Source organism: Temnothorax curvispinosus, unplaced genomic scaffold (genome assembly GCF_003070985.1).
Source record: "Temnothorax curvispinosus isolate PA1 unplaced genomic scaffold, ASM307098v1 QBEX01018165.1, whole genome shotgun sequence".
In the NCBI taxonomy this organism is placed as follows: Eukaryota; Metazoa; Arthropoda; class Insecta; order Hymenoptera; family Formicidae; genus Temnothorax; species Temnothorax curvispinosus.
In genome coordinates, this window is record NW_020227945.1 from 2,370 (window position 1) to 10,257 (window position 7,888).

At 46.6% G+C, this 7,888-nt stretch overlaps 1 long non-coding RNA gene across 1 annotated transcript; it reads right to left on the reverse strand.

Annotated features, from left to right (window-relative positions):
- Positions 1-2,232: 2,232 nt before the first annotated feature.
- Positions 2,233-3,123, reverse strand: LOC112468151. Its single transcript, XR_003042358.1, has 2 exons — positions 2,550-3,123; positions 2,233-2,418 (listed from the first exon to the last, which is right to left on the reverse strand). It is a non-coding gene; the product is annotated as an uncharacterized LOC112468151 (long non-coding RNA).
- Between the last annotated feature and the right edge of the window lie 4,765 nt (positions 3,124-7,888).

Here is a 7,888-nt window from a genome sequence, read left to right on the forward strand (position 1 = left end):
TCCCTTTTTTCCCTTGCTATCTTTCTTAACTTTCTCTGTATCTGCCTTTCTTCTTTAGTAAGGTCGTCATTCAGAAAACAGCCATACTTCTTTCCTAGCTCTTTCTTTCTCATCATTATCTCTCGTTTGTTTTCCCAATTTCTGCATCTCAGCACCTTCATCTTAAATTCTCCATGTCCAATTTTTTGTACTTCCTCGATGGCCATTTTCGAACTATTTATTTCTTCTATCAACTTCTCGGTTTTTTCTTTTCTTTCCTTTTCATTTCCTGTTTTCTCTTCTCTTACAATTATGTTTACTCTCCTCCTTCTTCTTTCTGCCATCTCCATATTTCTTTCTACCTCTTTCATTTTCCTTATTATCTCCCCTCCCTCACTCATTGACATGTTTACTTCTATCTTCTCCGCCTTCTCCTCTAAATTCTTAATTCTTCCTTCCAGAGTCTTTCTTTGATTTTCCCATATCTCCTCGCTTCTCCTCAATTCCTCCCTCAGTCCTTTAATTTCGTTTTTTATTTCCTCTTTATCTCTTTTTCTTTCTTTCTCTTGTTCCTCCTTATCTTTCTTTCTTTCTCCCTCTTGTTCCTCCATTTTTTTCAAAATTTCTTTAACTTTCTCCAGTAATTCTTCCGTCGCCATATTTTCTTTTCCCTGCTTTTCTTTTTTGATTTTGGGCGGCGGTGATCTGTTGACCCTTCTTTGTGCGTTAAATTCTTTTAGAATTTCTTCCTCCGCATTCGCTGCTTCCTCCACCTCTTCTTCCCTTTTCCTTTTCTCACTCTTCTGAAAGAATTCCTTAACCGATCCTGTACTGTCCACTCTTCTTAATTTGGCTAGCTCCTCCGCCTTCGTTGGTCTGCCTCTCGCTTTCTTCTCGCCTTCGCCTTCCCCCTTCTTTCCTTTATCTCCCTGTTGTACACTTTCTGATTCTATTTCCTTCTCTTTATCCATCCGCTGTTCTTGTTTTGCCTATCCCTCTTTCTTGTTTTGTATCCTATGCGGCTGCGTGCACGTCCTACTATTCCTTCTCTATCCGAGCTTCCCTTCTATGACTGAGCTAGTCTATGCCCAGTTTCGCGCCTTTTTCCTATGTACTGTTGCCCCTCTATATTACTTACCGTCTATGCTTCAACTGTCACTTCGTTCCAGCCACTTTCTTCACTTTTCACTTTTTAACCGATTTCGCCCCCACTTAACTCTTTCACCTCCGCCGTCTCACACCTCCATTCCTTGCTGTCCCGCTACTCTCGCTCTCTCCTACCCTTTCTGTATCGCACTTTTCTACCACTTTATCTCCGCTATGTTCACATCTGTCACCTTCTATGTTCCGGAACCGGAAGTCCTAATTTTTAATTAAAATTATTAATAAAAACAGTTTAGTATTTGTATGATAATTATCACATTATTTTTTATGTTTCTATTATTGATCTCTCTCCTGATAATAATAATTAATGTTTCCATACACATTTTTTGTTTTTTTCTTTTTTAAATTTTATCGTCTTTTTTGCAGTTTGTGGTGTTGAAATTTTTAACACATGAAGGAAAGAGGCTAACCTCTGATGATGATGTATTTTATGCTGTTGGTCTTACTCGATGGTTCACAACTGAATTAGATGAAAATATGGAAGTACAGATAAAATGGCCTCCCACATCTGTAGATGCCGGAAGTTTAGTAAGGAAGGAGAAACCGCCTGATCCAAATTAGGGAGAGGAAACCATTTTAATTAAGAGATTTTATGGTAAGTAGGTTTTTTATGGGAAAGACGAGAAAAAATGTCAACTTCTTAAAGCATAAATTGTAATGGGTTGTGTTCTAGTGATATTTACAATAATTTAAAGCAACTTTGCGTTTCATGCTAGTGTTGCGAGCGCGCAACGATTAGGTAATTCGATAGGTAGCGACAGAAGTCGAATATGATTTCCGCCAAAACTCCTGACGATTGCATCGGACGAGCGATCATCCGATGCAAGTCGACACCGGAACCCGGAGCGCGGACTCCGGAGCGACCGAAATCGCTGACGCGAAGGCCATCGCGAGGCGTCGGCAACGAGAATTCCGCGCTAACTCGGAAGTTCCGAGTTAGCAACAAGACTCGGTCGCAAGGCTATAAAAGACCGCCGAATTGGCATGCCGGGCCAGTCGGTCGAAGAACAGCTAGCTGCCGCGTCGAAACACCTACGATTTCCTGAAAACCATCCGCAAGACGGGAACTCAACAAGAAGAGACAACTCGTGTAGAACAAGCCCATTTATTTAATAAAGACATAAATTGGAAATCGGACGTGTTGATCCACTCCTTTCTCGCTCGCGAGCGGAACTCGATCCCCTTAGCCGATACCCGGCTAACAATTTGGTGGCAGCGGTGGGATAGTTTCAGCCATCTTGCGAGGAAGGACCAGCCCACATCGCCATCTCACGTCTGAAACAAACCAAGTTCAATTAATAAGGGAGGCAACGCATCCCGGAAAGGAAAAAGTCAGATAAGACGCGAGCTAAGAGACGGTAGCAGCCGCGAGTGCAGAAGTGACACCTGAGACGGCCACGACCTACCGCACGGCATCACCGGCCCGAGCGACGACGCAGGGACACAGCGAAGCAGCATAGCAGCGCAACAGGGACGCAGCGACGACAGGGACGCAGCCAAGCAGCGAAGCGGCCCGACGACCAGGCGATGCAGACAGGCAGCAACATGCGATTCGCGGCGATATTGTAAGTGCGAAAATTATTATATCCGCGAGCGCTAAGTAGATGTCGGACGACCCGAACCAACAGACGCCCGTCCGACAAACGTCGTTCGTCCATAGCGAGTCCGCGCACCGCGCTTCGCGTAATCTAGTTAACCCGGTGAGTGCGACGCGATCCGAAAGCGAAGGGTTAAACCGGCCCGCTGAAAGCGAAGGGGTAAACCGGCCCGCTGAAAGCGAAGGGTTAGACCGGCCCGCTGAGCAAGACGGATTAGATCAAGTTCGACAAAATTTAGATTCGCGTTTTGCCGAGGAAGAGACGCCCGTACTATCTCCGAACGTTGTCATAGAACGCGAGTTTCCGTTCGACGAAGTAGACGTAAGCGTAACAGGCGAACGCGAACACCGCGATAATAATACAGAGCGACCGACTCCGACTGACTCACTGACAGACGTCTCTGACGTCACGCCAAGCCACGTGTCACAACGAGGAGAATTTTCCCTCACTTCACACGACACCGACGTATTTGATCCTAACGAGGAGGACTATACGCCTAAAGCTCTCAAAATGAGTCAGGCGAGAAACGCGACCCCAAGCGGAGAGAACCGCGAGGAAAATCCGGACCCATCTAGAGTGTCCGAACAAGCCGTCACCGAAACGGCGCAAAATGGACCGCCCGCCAGGCGACCTCAGGCCCCAGAGCCGACGCGATCCGAGTTGAGAGCCCCGGACGCCGTAATTACTGATTTAATTAATCTAATGCGCGACATACAAGAACGCATGGACCGCATCGAGGCTACGGAATTCGACCGATCAGCCGAACTTCTTCGCGCTTTTCGCGAGTTACAGGGCCGCGTAGGCAGGATGGAATCCGCCACGCGCGAATCTTATAGTCGACAGGAGCGGCTATCACTTGATCCCGACACGCGAGACCGCCGCGTACGTAGTCAGGGCCCTTTAGATGTCACATATGGACGAACGCATAGCGACGTCCGGAATCAACCGGGTCTAGTTAACGGGTACCTCAGCCTTAAAGAGGCACGAGCAATGATACCTGAGATTAACGGCGAGTCGCGCGAACGTGTCCGTGAATTCGTAAACGCGAGCACGTATGCAATGAAGAATGTCCAGCCGACCGACGAGTCGATGCTACTCGAAGCTATTCTGTGCACGAAATTTAAAGGGAAGGCAATGACGGACTTCGATACACGCGACATACGCGATTTTGACCAATTGAAGCGCGAGCTCGAGTCAGAATATCTAGGGAAACGCTGCATGACGCATCTGCAGCTCGAATTTAATTCGCTAACGCAAAAGCCAGGCGAGAGCGCGCAAGACTTCGGTAGGCGCGTCGAGAAATTAGCCCGCGAGCTTTACGAAGCAATGGAAGAGGGCAAAGGTCATACGCAAGAACAGCAAAAGGCCATACTAGATAATATCAAAATTCAAGCGCTGCATAATTTTCAAATTGGATTACATGATGACATAAAATTGTTAGTGAGAGCGCAGCGATACCAGAGCCTGCAAGAAGCGATAACAGGCGCCAGCGCGGAGGAGAGAGTTAAAGGCCCCTCCCCGCGGAACGCACCGGCAACGGCAAAGAATAAATATCCCGCGATAAATGCGCGAACCGCAGGGAAAACGGTAGAATGCCACAAGTGCGGAAAAAACGGTCATTACGCGCGAGATTGCCGTACGAGCCGTCACGCAAACAGATATGCATTGCCGAAAGCCGAGAAGTCTAGCATTAACACGATAGAGTGTTCATATTGTAAAAAGGCAGGGCATAAGCGCGACGAATGCTGGTCATTAAACGGGCGACCAAAACCCGAGCGACCGCGCCGAACGAAAACGGAAGCAGTTAAGAAAACGCCCGTGAGTACCGTCAGAAAGACGAGGACGCAAGAATCTAGCGAAGAAACATCCTCTCGCAGTAGCAGCGAGGAGGATGAGAAGCCTAAAAGAAATAAGGCGCGCGCCGCCGAGACATATCGTGTTGCACAGATAAGCAAGAAGCACGAGGAAGGCCCGCTAGACTTAGTGACGCTGCCCGTACAGGAGGCAGAGAAAGGAGAAATGGACCTGTTATTAGATTCAGGCGCAACACTCACGTTAATAAAAGTGGGAAATTTGAAAGCGAAAGCGATGGTGAAGGAAGAACGGTTAGCGCTAGTCGGCGTAACCGGACACCAGATTCACACGATAGGGAAGATAAAAGCCACTGTGAATCTCGGAGATAAAAAAATTCGCCACACGATGTACGTGGTGAGAGATAATTTTCCCATTGAATATGAAGGCATTTTAGGAAACGACTTCCTCTCAAAACACAAAGCGGATATTTCAAATTCGAAAAAGCGATTAAAAATCGGCTCAGCTTCCTTTAAGCTCCGACCTCTTCGCAAGGTAAAACTTCCGCCACATAGCGAAACAATCGTGGAAGCCGTCACCGATCATAATCGTGTCGGCATTGTGCGGAGCGGCGAACCCGCCCCAGGGGTCTTTATCGGGCATTGCCTAGTGCAGCCCGTCGAATTTAAGTGTCCGATTAGCGTGTTGAACGTGACGGACAAGCCCGTGGAGATACTCACTCCACATGTAACTTTAGAAGACCTGCCGCCGCCCGACACCGCGGACGTTCTCTCGTTACGCTCGAGCGACGAGCGCGAGACCATCGCCGAACGACAAAAGAAAGTACGCGAGCAAGTACAGCTCGATCACTTGAACGCCGAAGAGCGAGCAGCCGTAGAACAAATTTGCGATGATTACTTTGATGTGTTCTATATAGACGGCGACCATTTAAGCGCGACTACCGCAATAGAGCACGAGATAAATATCCGGCCAGGTAGCGCGCCCGTGAATGTGAAACCTTATCGGTTACCCGAGAAGCATAAGGCCGAAGTGAAGAAGCAAATCGAAAAGATGCTCGAAGACGGCATAATCAGCCCGAGCACGAGTCACTGGAACGCACCAATAATAGTCGTTCTTAAAAAACCGGACGCATCCGGAAAAGTGCAATTTCGCGTGGTTATTGATTTTCGGAAAATGAATGATCTCACCATGGGAGATTCCTTCCCCATGCCGAACATAACCGACATTTTAGACCAATTAGGTAACGCGAAATACTTTACCGTTTTAGATTTGGCTTCGGGGTATCACCAAATCCCCATGCATAAAGACCACAAAGGCAAAACAGCCTTCTCCACTCCGGATGGGCACTTTGAATTTAATCGCATGCCTTTTGGCCTGAAAAACGCTCCGGCAGCATTTCAGCGACTAATGTACGCGGTGCTGGCCGGCCTGCTAGGGCTGAGATGTTTCGTGTATATCGACGATATCGTCATATACGGGGCGACGCTAACGGAACATATCAGAAGAATAATAGCCGTGCTAATCAGACTTCGAAAATACAACTTAAAGTTGAAACCGAGCAAATGTGCATTTCTACGTAAAGAAGTCGTGTACCTGGGTCACGTGATTTCGGAAAAAGGAATCTCGCCGGACCCGTCGAAATTAATAGCTGTCAAGGAGTTTCCGACTCCTAAAAAACTGAAAGACATTCAGTCGTTCATAGGCCTAGCCGGGTACTACCGAAAATTCATCGAAAATTTTTCGAAACTAGCCAAGCCACTGACCAAGCTCACTAGGAAAGGGGAAAAATTTATTTGGTCAATAGAGCAGCAAAACGCGTTTGAATTATTAAAGGAAAAATTAACAACCGCGCCGGTGTTAAATTATCCCGACTTTAATAAGGAATTTATCGTGACGACAGACGCGTCAGATTTCGCTATAGGAGCTATCCTCTCACAGGGAGTAGTCGGCCAAGACCGACCGATAGCGTACGCCAGCCGCGTATTATGCAAAGCGGAACAGAATTATAATACGACGGAGAAAGAACTGCTAGCCATCGTGTGGGCAGTCAAGCATTTTCGCCCCTATCTTTATGGCGTTAGATTCAAAATAATAACCGATCACAAACCATTGATCTGGTTATTCAATGTTACCGACCCCGGTTCAAGATTAATTAGATGGAGGCTTAAATTAGAGGAGTATGATTACGAAATCATACACAAGGCAGGGAAGAGCAACCTAAACGCCGACGCATTGAGCCGTAACCCGATAACAGAGGCGTCAGCTGTGCATACGATACAGCAAGAAGAAGAAGATGCGCCCCGAGAATACTCGGAGGAGGAAAAGAAACAGATACTATACGAGTATCACGACTCGCCTATCGGAGGGCACCAAGGAGTCACACGCACTTTAGACCGAATCCGATTGCAACACGATTGGAAAGGTATAACAAAAGATGTCGAGACTTACATCGGCAGATGCGAATACTGCCAGAAAAATAAACTAAGCAGAAAAACGAAGATGCCAATGGTCATCACGGACACGCCAGAACGACCATTTGAAAAATGCGCTCTCGACATTGTCGGTCCGTTAACAATTACAAATCAAGGAAACAAATACATTCTGACGTTTCAGGATAATCTAACAAAATTTAGTAAGGCGATACCGATTGAAAATCAGGAAGCCAAAACCATCGCCAAAGAATTCGTAACAAAAATTGTGTTAGAACACGGAATTCCGGAGAAAATTCTCACGGATCAGGGCACGAACTTTACGAGCGAAATGTTCAAAAATACGTGCAAATTATTAAAAATTGAGAAGATTCAAACAACGGCGTACCACCCTGAGAGTAATGGCGCACTAGAGAGATCGCATCGCACTCTCGCCGAATACCTGAGACATTATATAAATCAAGACCAAACCGACTGGGACGAATGGCTCCCTTACGCGATGTTTACATATAATACGACGCCACACTCTACTACCGGGTTCACGCCATTTGAATTAGTTTACGGGCACCGACCTGACCTACCAACGGCCTTAACAAAACCGCCGAAATTAACATATTCATATGAAGATTATGCAAAAGAACTACGGGAACGGATCCGTGCAGCGAATCAAATCGCGAAAGAAAACACGAAAGATGAAAAAGCAAAATCAAAATTACAATACGATAAAAAAAGCAAAAAGGCAACCTTCAAAGTAGGCGATAAAGTACTACTTTATGACGAAACAATACGACGAGGCCGCTCAAAGAAGCTCGACTCGCAATGGGTAGGACCGTATGTAATTTTGGAAAAGCACAACGACGTAAATTACACAATCAAAATTAAACGGAAGACGCTACGTGTTCACGC